Below are 12,336 nucleotides of genomic sequence, written 5' to 3' on the forward strand. Positions count from 1 at the left end.
GTAAATAAACTGATTATAGTTTTTTTATCTCCTGGTGGTCTCACGGTTGTGATTCTTTAGATATATATATATATATATATATATATATATATATATATATATATATATATATATATATATATATATATATATATATATATATATATATATATATATATATATATACACGTGTGTGTGTGTGTGTGTACGTACCTACATACACACACACACACACACACACACACACACACTATGTATAACTCCATGAACATCTGAATGCATCTTGCATATTTTGTTGTTGTTCATCATAATAGCAAATTCCTTGGAAGGAAATCCAAAACTCCTACACAACAGAGAATGCTTAAATATGCTCTATGGTTCTACAATATGAACCACATTCAAGGACAAATTTATTTTTATTGTTGAAGAAAAAGAAGTAATCTGCAAGTTCAGTAGAAAGAGGATAGAGAGAATAATTTAGTTGGGCAGATGAAAAGGAACTCAACAATCATTTACTGCAAACGTGCTCTCACAAATATTTAATACACATAGTGTGAAAGTGTATCCGGAAACATTTCACACTCTTTATTTGCAGAAGAAGCATATCAGTTTTGCCAATCATATTTCTGTCTATTATTTTTTGTTCCTATAGTTCCTATATGGCCCTCCTGCAAGTATGAATAGTAAAACTGATACCCCCTTCTATTATCACATGGTTCCAGGGGAAGACTTACATATTAGGGGGATTCTTCAGATACTTGTCCACTTCAGATGGACCTGGGTTGGGATTCTTGTTAAAGGAGAAATTGGAGCAAAATTTGAAAAACTTATATTTTCATGGTTTTCTCTCCATGGTATCTGTATTGCTTTCTTAGAGCAGTTCAGGACAATTTATATCAGCAATGTGGATGATGGCCTGAAATGGTTTGTGAAGACATTTCATATTTTTACTAACAGCAAAGCTAATGTTGTGATAATCAAAGATAAACATGCTTTACATTTAAGATGGTTGTTATATCTACCTGAAATGGAAATAGTTTCTGTAAAGCCAAAAGGTACAGTATGGATTGTGGCTTCCCAAATGGGTATTGCATCATTCTTTTATCAGAAGAGCTGGGATATCCAAGTCCTCCAAGGTGCTCTGTCCTTTGCAGCTTATTCAAATGAAGTTGAAGGATTCCAGCATTTTCTTCAAACAAGAAACCATTTCTTATTCTCTCATCAAGATGGTTTCATTAAAGATGTATGGGAACATGCATTTGGCTGTGTATTTCCAGACCCATCTGTGAATCAGGAAACTGAGGGTATCTGCACTGGGACGGAGAAACTGGAGAGCCTTCCTGGGGCTGTTTTTGAAATGAAGATGACCAGTCATAGTTACAGTATATATAATTCAGTATATGCTGTGGTACATGCTTTATATGCCATACAGGTTGCTCAACAATCACATAGGAGAATGTTGAGTGGCAGGAAACCTAATCTTCAGGATGTAAAGCCATGGCAGGTAATCTTCTCAAGAATCAAATAATGAGAGAAACGAGATGTGAATTTCGGATTAGAAGTGACATTGTTCTTTGCATAGAAAGTTAGGAATTTCTCTTGTGTTCTTTCTTTAGTCTTTTTTTTTTTAATTTTTGAGGGGGTTGCTAATCTCAGAGTAGTTTGCTTCTCACTTCTTCTCTAAATCCTTTTCTGAGCAATTTGCTCCTTAGATTCCTATTCTTCAGGCACACATTCAAAATAATTTCTGTTAAAAACATTATGAAACTGAAGTCATGAATACAGCTGTTATGTGAAAGAGAAGGAGGACAAATTAAACTGAGCAGCTAAATATTACAAAAAGAAAGGACACAACTTTCAGAAAGGCAACAGGAAAGCTGTAATCGTTTCTGGTTTCCAAACGTACTACCAGTAAGTTTAAGACTGTAGTACCTGCATTAAAACATCAATTAGTGGAGAAGCAGAAGGATATAAGGAGAGGTTGAACAAGGGACTGATTAAAAAGAGAAAGATTAGGTGCAGAATAAGAAGAAGGAATTCTCTGAGATGAATAATTATTATGTAGGAATTTCAGTGCTTCCACACTTATCATCCTCACTAACCTTTCTATTTGGTCTAATAAAAAGGAAGGAACAAAATTTACAGTGTTGAGGTTTTAGAGAGTTTTTGTTTTGATGACAGTTGACTCTGTTATGGTTGCTTGCAGTGGTTGAAATGGTCCAAGGGAAAATGTTAACAAATTATATAGGGCTTGTGTACAAGGTTTATGTGTTAAGAAAGAGATGTTGTATAACTATGAGATAATAAAATATATTTATCAACCAAGGTTTAGGAAACACCTCTAAGACCTACAGGAGGGGTGAAATAATAATGGGCAAAGTTAACTAAGAAAGTCTTGCCAGTGGATATGAACGGATATTGACAGTCCCCTTAGTATAGGCTCAAACTTAAATCGAGGAGATTCTCTAATAAGAAAAGATCAAAATTTCCTTTTGATTTTCTTATGGAAACCAATTTTCCAGTGCTGCTCCTTCACCGTCACTCACCTGATAAATTTTATTCTAATATCTGATCCATTCCACTCCATTTCACTCCCATTCTTTGGGTGCAAATAACATTCTGGTACCCTATTTTCCACCTCACAGAGCTAGACACAATTAAAACCAACCCATTCATCAGCTAATGAGAAGCTGCCACCCCTGCAAAAATTACCCTTCTAACCTGGAAACCAGGTTAGTGAAGAAACCTGGACTGCTGAGAAATTGTTAAAAACTGCTATTTAGTTTAATACAATTTTATTTTTAGTTGGGGGGTAACCAGAACTAAAGCACTAGTATCCACTATTCTATAAGCTATGTCAATGCCATTCCTCTCATTCAAGTTTTATTATGCCCTGTTGATGATAATTGCCTCTGTACTGCCATTGAGAAAGAAACTCCAAATCAGATGCTTGTGGGATGATCTGGAAACTAATGCTACTTTCATTATGCTGTTGAATTGGTAGTCCTGGGAAGGAACCTCAATGGTAGATTTTGTGTCAATGACCATGTTTGCTATGCACAAAATAAGTATCCTCTTTTCAGCACTGAGGCTACATATCTGGCTTCAGAATGCATGCTATTAATTATATAATAAACTCTAGAGAACTTTTTTTCCCAAGATTCTAGAAGTATAACAGCAATCACTTTCCAATCCTGCTCCAATTAAACTGCTACATTTAAGAGACACGCAGAGGAAGAATTTTCTGCAAAGCCAAGTGAACCCCCATCTAAATCAAATGATAACTGAGCTACCTCAGATCTCCTACAGTACCTTAAGTCTGCTCTGACATCAGTTGAATCTCCTGATGCACTCTTGAAAAATTACAACATCCTTACCCAAGAGCTCCACCAGCATATAACCCATAATAATAGTGCACTTTGAGGCAACTATCACACCAGCCCAAGCTATGGTTTCACAAGATGTTTGTTAACATCAAAAATACCTCTTGCTACCACTTACCAGTTTTAACTATCTGCTGGACTGAACCTCTTCCACCAGAAAAGATAGTATCAACATCTACTGGCATGCAAGAAAAGGGAAGCCATAAAAAACTCTTTAGGGGAAGCCATATACAATGACTCAACCTCATTCTGGCATCTTTTGTTTTGTTTAAAACAAAAAGAGGAGAATATAACTTTAAAAGAAAAAAAGAAAAAGACTAATAAAGTAGGAAAAGACTCGTGTCACTTTCACTAATCTCAATGCCTCTCAAACCCAGCCTTTGTCTAAACCCAACTCAGAATGTCACAAGAAACTAGATACTTTTTTTCTTTTAGGGTTGCTATATTTGTAAAAACTCAGATGACACTAGATAGCAGAAAAAAGCCATTTCTGTATCTCTCTGTTGCCAGCAAGTGACTGGCAACAGATTTTTTTAAACATCCAGACATGACAGATGCTAAGCTACAATTATAGCTGCAATAATGATATGTTATATTATTTGTATATAAATCTTCCCTGATTTGCACATTTCTAATAATAGCTGGGAAGAATATTTCTACTTAGTCCTTGCAAAATAATAGTACAAATTTATGTAATAAATAACATCTGCCTACCTAACAAGATAAACTTTTGAGAATTACATTCTCTTAGATGTATGGTTACTTGAGTAGGGTGGGATGTATGCATTAAATTTCTTTATTATTAAATAGTTGTAGACTAAAATCATTTTGATCAATAATGACATATAACCAAATGTATCTGGTAGACCACCACAGCATTGCACATTAGGAAATATCCTCCTCATTGTTTTGATCTGTCACATAATTCTGTATCTTAACCTTGTTCTCACTGTCTTCTCTTTTCCTTTTACAAACATGTTCAATTGTTTTTATATTCAGCTTCACTTCTTTTTGAAAAGAATTGCTTTTAACAACAGTGCTGGGGTTGAAATTTCCTTTGATGAAAAAGGAGAACTGGTTACAGGACTGGATATTGAGAATTGGGTCACATTTCCCAACCAGTCCTTGCATCGAGTGAAAGTTGGGAAGCTGGATCCCTGGGCTGCTAAAGACCAAATGTTCACCATTCATGAGGAAGCCATCACCTGGCCCAGCATTTTCAACCAAGTAAGTTCTGAATGTAAATGATTTTGTTTGGATGTCTGGGATGATGTTTTCTTACTAACCATAATTGAGGCCAGCAACTTTATTGCTAAGTCATGTTACTGCACTGATTTGCACTATTGGTTCTAGCTGTGATCATTAGCTAATTGCCCATTGTCCTTAAGTGGGATGTTGCATGAGTGCAATGCAACTTCATGCCAGCCTCCCTATTCAAGCTTGTGGATGATCTCTGGTGAGAGGAATAGGGATAGTGCATCTATCCTTGCTCTCTTTGATCTTTCAGTGACTTTTTATATACTGACTATGGTATTCTTTTGGGCCAACTGCAGAATTTGGCATTCAGTGGTGCAGTATTTCACTGGTTTGGCTTCTTTCTCCAAGGCCATTTGTAGTCAGTGTTAATGTGGAGCAAGTGGTCCAGTCCATAACCATTCCTTTGCAAGGCAGCTCAGTCCTTTTTAACATCTACATAAAACCACTGGATGAGATCATCTGGCACGATGGGATTAGATATCATAGTATGCAGATGATACTCCGCTTTACATCTCTATCCCAGGTTATCCAAATAATGCAATGGTTGGCCTTTAGGAATGCCTGGAGGGTGTAAGGATCTGGATGGGGGTTCAGTTGAACCCTCATAAGATGACGTAGCTGTGGATTCAAGAGACCTCAAGATTCTTAGCATCTTTATTTATGGATGGAATTGCACTACCTTAGATACATTTGATACATAAACTTGAGATTCTCCTAGAGTCACAAAAAGCAGGTGATAATCATGGCTACTTAATGTCTTGCATTAGTTGTGAGGATTGTGAAGCCCTGTACATATTCACTCATGCCCTAGTCAGTGTGCTGCAACTGCCAAAAAGGGCAACACAGTGCTAGGCTGCATTAACAGTGGGATAAAATCAAGATCACATGGAGTATTAATACCACTTTACAATGCCTTGGTAAGGCCACACTTGGAATACTGCATCCAGTTTTGGTCACCACGATGTAAAACAGATGTTGAGACTCTAGAAAGAGTACAGAGAAGAGCAACAAAGATGATTAGGGGACTGGAGGCTAAAGCATATAAGAAAAGGCTGCTGGAATTGGGTATGTCTAGTTTAATGAAGAGAAGGACGAGGGGGGGGGACATGATAGCAGTGTTCCAATATCTCAGGGGCTGCCACAAAGAAGACAAAGTCAAGCTACTTTCCAAGGCGCCTGAAGGCAGGACAAGAAGCAACGGATGGAAACTAATCAAGGAGAGAAGCAACCTAGAACTAAGGAGAAACTTTCTGACAGTTAGAACAGTTAACCAGTGGAACAACCTGCCTCCATAAGCAGTGAATGCTCCAGCACTGGAAATTTTTAAGAAGAGACTGGACAGCCATTTGTCTGAAATAGGGTTTTCTGCCTGAGCAGGGGGTTGGACTAGATCACCTCCAAGGTCCCTTCCAACTTTATTATTATTATTATTATTATTATTATTATTATTATTATTATTATTATTATTATTATTATTATTATTATTATTATTATTATTATTATTATTATTATTATTATTATTATTATCTCTCATTTGGATTACTACAATGTGCTCTGCATAGTGCTCTCCTTGAAGAGTACTCAGAATCTAAGATTGGTGCAAAATGCAGTAATGCACACAGTTCTGGAGGCTCCTAGGGAGGCATACATAACACCATTGTTGTGCAAGCTGCATTCATTACCAGTTTGCTTCTGGGTCCAATAAAAGTTGTTGGTTTTTACCTTTAAAGTCCTATGTAGCAAGGTTCCAGGATATCTGAGGAACTATCTCAACCCAATGAGACTAACCTACCCAAATTGCTCCAGCAGAAGGGATCTGCTGTGGACCCCATCTGCTAAGGAATTTGGCAGATAGGATCAAGAAGAAGAGCTTTTTCATCTACGACTATGACAATGTGGACTGTTCTATCACCAAAGATAGGAACTGATCCCACCCTTTTGGCCTTCTGGATGAATATCAGACCTTGATTCTGCTGGTTTTCCTGGGGCCTCAGGAAGGGTGCTCACTGCTGGAGATGGTTGATGGAATAAGATCTCCTCATCCTGCCTTCCATTTTTTTTTGCTTTCAGTTTTCATATAGTTTTTTTAAAAAGTTAACTGATTTTATATTTGTTGTTTACTCTTTGTGAGCCACTTAGTCACTTTATCAATAAAATGGGTGGCATATAAATAAATATTAAACAATCATGACTTTTTAAAATCTTCTTTTCAAATACCAGAGTGAACACTAATATTTCTCTTCTTATTTTACTTATTATTGGGTAGACACTGCCTATTTCAGTGTGTACTGAGAGCTGCCATCCTGGATATTTTAAGAAAAAGCAGGAGGAAAAGCCTTTTTGCTGCTATGATTGCCCTCCATGTCCCAGAGAGAAAATGTCAAGCCAGAAGGGTAAGAGGAATCATAAACCAAGTTGTATTATGGCTCTACAAAAAGCTGAGTTATATTCTTTTGCTTGTTGTCATATTATGTTGTCCTCAGAAGGAAGGATTGCCTTACCAACTGACAGGAAGACTTAAGGCAAAGGGTCAAGCATTTAACTATGACTCTGGTTTAACAAACAAACAAAAAGAAACAAAAAATTAACTGAGTCATTAAAATAATATTGAAACTCCCAATTTCCTTTACACTGGGATTACCTTCTCATTTCTATAATTGTGTATTGTTTTGTCTCCCATAAAATCTGTATCACATGAGTGAGATGAAATGTGATGATATATGAAAAATCTTAGCTCTTTTACTTGAGCGTATTTGCATTTATGGATATGAACACACATTTTAACCTGCAGGAACATACAAAATAAACAAATTCAGTTTAGATGAAGTGATAGGAGAACATTCCTATTATGTTTAGTTTTATTTACATTATTTAAGATAATACTGTTAAAAAGATATTGTAGCAGATTGCATTCAAATAAAGACAAGATACAATTGTGCAACCAGATAAATATATAGGTAAATGCATATAATTGATAGGAAGTAGTAATCATATTAGAAATATTAAGTAGAATCCTTTGGAGATAATTGCCATAATAATAACAACAATAACAATAACAATAACAATAACAACAACAACAACAACAACAACAACAACAACAACAACAACAATAATAATAATAATAATAATAATAATAATAATAATAATAATAATAATAATAATAATAAAGTTGGAAGGGACCTTGGAGGTCATCTAGTCCAACCCCCTGCTCAGGCAGGAAACCCTATACCATTTCAGACAAATGGCTGTCCAGTCTCTTCTTAAAAACTTCCAGTGTTGGAGCATTCACTGCTTCTGGAGGCAGGTTGTTCCACTGGTTAATTGTTCTAACTGTCAGGAAGTTTCTCCTTAGTTCTAGGTTGCTTCTCTCCTTGATTAGTTTCCATCCGTTGCTTCTTGTCCTGCCTTCAGGCGCCTTGGAAAATAGCTTGACTCCCTCTTCTTTGTGGCAGCCCCTGAGATATTGGAACACTGCTATCATGTCACCCATTGTCCTTCTCTTCATTAGACTAGACATACCCAATTCCAGCAGCCTTTTCTTATATACTTTAGCCTTCATCCCCTAATCATCTTTGTTGCTCTTCTCTGTACTCTGTACTCTTGTTAAAATCCAAATACAAGATTTGTAAGTCAGATGAATAATGTCAGTGCCAATTTTGCTCTTAGGAAAGGCAATTTAATGTGTCATAGTAATATTCATAGAATAATCACAAAACAGAAGCACAAATTTTAGTATATATATACATATGCATGTATGTTTATATATAATACATGTGTATTTAAATTCCAGACATGGATGACTGTTCCAAATGTCCAGAAGGTCAATATCCAAATAAGGATCAAGATTTATGTCTTCCCAAGAGAATATCATTCTTATCCATTGAGGAACCGATGGGGATATGTCTACTGATTCTGGCACTTTTCTTTTCTGTCTGCACAATTGTGGTGCTGACAATATTTTTGAAGTATCACCATACTCCTATTGTCAAGGCCAATAACCGAAATCTCACCTACATTCTACTCATCTCCCTCCTCCTCTGCTTCCTTTGCTCACTGCAGTTCCTTGTTGTACCTGGCAATATAATATGTCTCCTTCAACAAATTAGCTTTGGCATCATCTTCTCAGTGGCTGTGTCTTCTGTGCTGGCAAAGACCATCACTGTGGTTCTGGCTTTCATGGCCACCAAGCCAGGATCCAGAATGAGGAACTGGGTGGGAAGAGGACTGGCCACCTCCATTGTTCTTTCTTGTTCCCTGATTCAAGCAGGTATCTGTACAATATGGCTGGCCACATTTCCTCCTTTCCCTGACACTAATACCCATTCAGAAATTGAGGAAATAATACTCCAGTGCAATGAAGGTTCAGCCACTATGTTCTACTGTGTTCTGGGCTATATGGACTTTCTGGCAACTGCCAGTTTCACTCTTGCCTTTTTCTCCAGGAATCTCCCCAGCAGTTTTAATGAGGCCAAATGTCTCACATTCAGCATGCTGATCTTTTGCAGTGTGTGGGTCTCCTTTGTTCCATCCTACCTGAGCACCAAAGGCAAATATATGGTGGCCGTGGAGGTTTTCTCCATTTTGGCTTCTAGTGCTGGGTTGCTTGTCTGTATGTATTTCCCCAAATGTTACATTATCATCGTTTTGCCACAGCTAAACAATAAAGAACAACTAATTAAGAGAAAAAGTTAATAATATACAACTAAACTTTTTAATTATTTCTGTCTTTTGACAGCTTTATTTGAAAGCTGTTATAATTTGGTCACTAATTTTGGAGAGCTAGAATTTCTTAGGTGAGTTTTCAGTATAGGAGCAAAGTCTGGTCATATCAATTTTAAATGAAATCTGAGAGATTAAAAAGAAATGATTCTCATTAAATTTACAGGTTGCAAATTGCAAACAAATTGATTTGAATCAGGTTGTTTAGATGACTACGATTGAACATATAAACATACTTCCCATAGCCTGTAATGTTAAAGCATGAAGATTCCTTACTTTGTATCAGTTTTTGGAATGATGGGTTTCTTTTAAGAAAAAAAATGGTTATGGCTATGCTGCAATCAACGTGTGAAGGGAAAAGGGTGGTTTGAAGCACACATGTGTGTAGAAATATTGCTTGCCTTTTTTGAAAAAGAAATATATTAAATAAAGTTATATACTGCTATCTTATTTTCTTATTTTACAATAGATTCTCTAAATATGTTTTCTATACTAAAAAAACCAGAACCATTTTAATGAATAAAACCATGACCATAGAATGCTGTTTATAAGTATCTCAATTTACAGCTGAGAGTGACTGGCCCAAAGTCCCCTAGTTGGTTTTGTGCCTAAGACAGTAGTAGAACTCGCTGTTTTATAGTTTATTACCTGATGTCATAACTGTCATAAATTTCCCAGACTGTTAGAAAAGTATTATGATCTATACCAAGCTCCCTTTTTCTTTTTCTTTTTTTGCTAGATTGTTAGGGCTACCTCTCAACATGATTGAATCTAACCTGACATTGAAATATTATTGTCTTCAATGTATCAGTTACACTTCTAATAGTCACCATCAAAGTTTCTGTAATTTTATTTCCACAAATACTGTTAATGCTTAAGTTAGAGCTGAGCACACCTTGATTAAATATTTTTACTATTTCAGTTAAAATGTATTTTTTCAAAAAAATTGTTTATTTTTGTGCAAGGTGACCAGTTATATAAATAAGTTCCATTTCTGTTACAAACTCACCAACATGTTTGGTTTTATTTGGTTCTTATTATATTCAATCTGTCCTTAAAGGATTTCAGTAATTTCTTCAGACAAAATATCATTTCTCTTTCTCTCACCAACATGGTTTCATCAAAGACGAGCATGCATTGTCTATATATTTCCAAACCCATCTGTGAATGTGGAAACTGAGGTCTGCCCTGGGAAGACAAAACTGGAGAGCATTCCTGGGTCTTTTTTTTTAATTAAGATCACCAGTCATAGTTACAATATATATAACGTATTGTATGCTGTGGCACATGCTTTACATTCTATGAAGTCATGCCAACAACCATAGGATAATTTGAGTGGCAGGTAATTTAATCTTCAGGATGTACTGCTTTGGCAGATGATTTTCTTAGTTGTTAAATACGTTGAGACTTCAATTGCAGATCAGAAGGGACAGTGTTTTGTGAATAGAAAGTTAGAATTTCTCTTATGTTTTCTCTTTATTCTTTTGGGATTGCTAAGATCAAGGTACTTTCTTCCTTAGTTTTCGAACTCATTTCCTATCTAAATCTTTTCCTAAGCATTTTTCCAACTCTTTTACTAAGAGATTGAGCAACCTGAGATCTGGGTTTTGTCTGTGCCTGTCCTCCCTACACAAACTCACAAGAGCTATTTGCTCAAGTTATATTCCTACTGTTCAGGAACACACTCAAAAGCATTTCAGTCAACAATATTATGGGCCCAAAGTCATGAATACAGCTGTTCTGTGAAAGAGAAAGAGGAGCAGCTAAAGAAAAAATTACAAAGAGAAAGGAGACCTGCAGAGTGTTCTTCAGTGCTGAATTGCTGTGTTGCATATTTTTACAAAAAGGCTTTATCATTATTCTGAGGCTTGAGATAAAGAAACTATTAAGAAGAAAAGACTAAAACAAACAATAATGTAATTATTAATAATTATTAATTAATAATGTAATTATTAACAGTAAAAATGACCGGTGGGGGTTCGGGCGTTTCGGAGCGGCTCGGAGCCTTGCGGGGTCAAGCGGTGCCGGAGCCCTGGAGGCGTTGGAGTCCTGGAGGTGCGGCGGCCGAATGGCTGAGTGGCGGCCGAGTGGCCCGGAGGACTGGCGGCCGGGCGGATCGGGAGGATCGGCGGCCGGGCCGGGCGGTCCCGGAGGTCGGGGGCCGGGTGGCCCGGTGGATTGATGGCCCTGAAGGACTGTGGCCGGATGTTTTGGGAGGTTTGCGACCCGGCGGCCCGGAGGATCCGGATGCGGCCCGGCGGCCTGGAAAATCTGGCCTGGCCGACGGCCTAGAAGGCCTGGAAGACCTGGAGGCGGCTTGATGGAGGAAGGGTAGGCCTTTTGGCTGGATGGTGGGGGGGATGGGGTGGGGGCTGGCGGGGGGGGCTAGTTTGTTCTTGCCCCCCCCCGCCACTGCCCATTCCACCGTCCCCACCTATACCATCCTCGCCCATACCATCACTCCTATCAGTCGCACTACTCCACCCCATTGTCAGGACGATCGACGGAGACATCTGCTGCTGCTGCCACTCCCCTGCCCCACCCTCCATTTGCCTCAGCCCCCCCTAAACTGAACCAACATCCAGGAGGACTGTTTCTTCCCCCCGTCCTTTCTGCTGTGGGACTCTGGACTCTGGACCCTGTAAACAAACTGGGATGTACCTCAGGTCAGAGCTGCTGGCCCTGCGCGATTCCCCCCTCGCGCAGGTATGGCCCAGTTTGACCTTAGGGGCCTGCCTCGATGACGGGGTATGGAGCCCCGAGAGGTGGTGTGCAGCCAAAGAAAAGAGAGATCTAAGAAAGTTGAAGTTGAGGGTATTTTTAAAGGGGTGTTTTAAAAATTTTTTAAGGGGTTCGGGGTTTTTAGGGGGTTCAGGATTGGCCCGAGGGGACTTGGGGGAGCCCTCTCAGAGGCCGGGGCCAGTCCAGTCTGGGGGGCGCGGAGTGGTGAGGGAGGAGACAGGGGGACTAATAGAGGGTGGTGTGATAGGTACGGTCA

This window comes from Protobothrops mucrosquamatus, unplaced genomic scaffold, assembly GCF_001527695.2.
Source record: "Protobothrops mucrosquamatus isolate PMUCROS unplaced genomic scaffold, P.Mucros_1.0 scaffold572, whole genome shotgun sequence".
Classification (NCBI taxonomy): Eukaryota; Metazoa; Chordata; class Lepidosauria; order Squamata; family Viperidae; genus Protobothrops; species Protobothrops mucrosquamatus.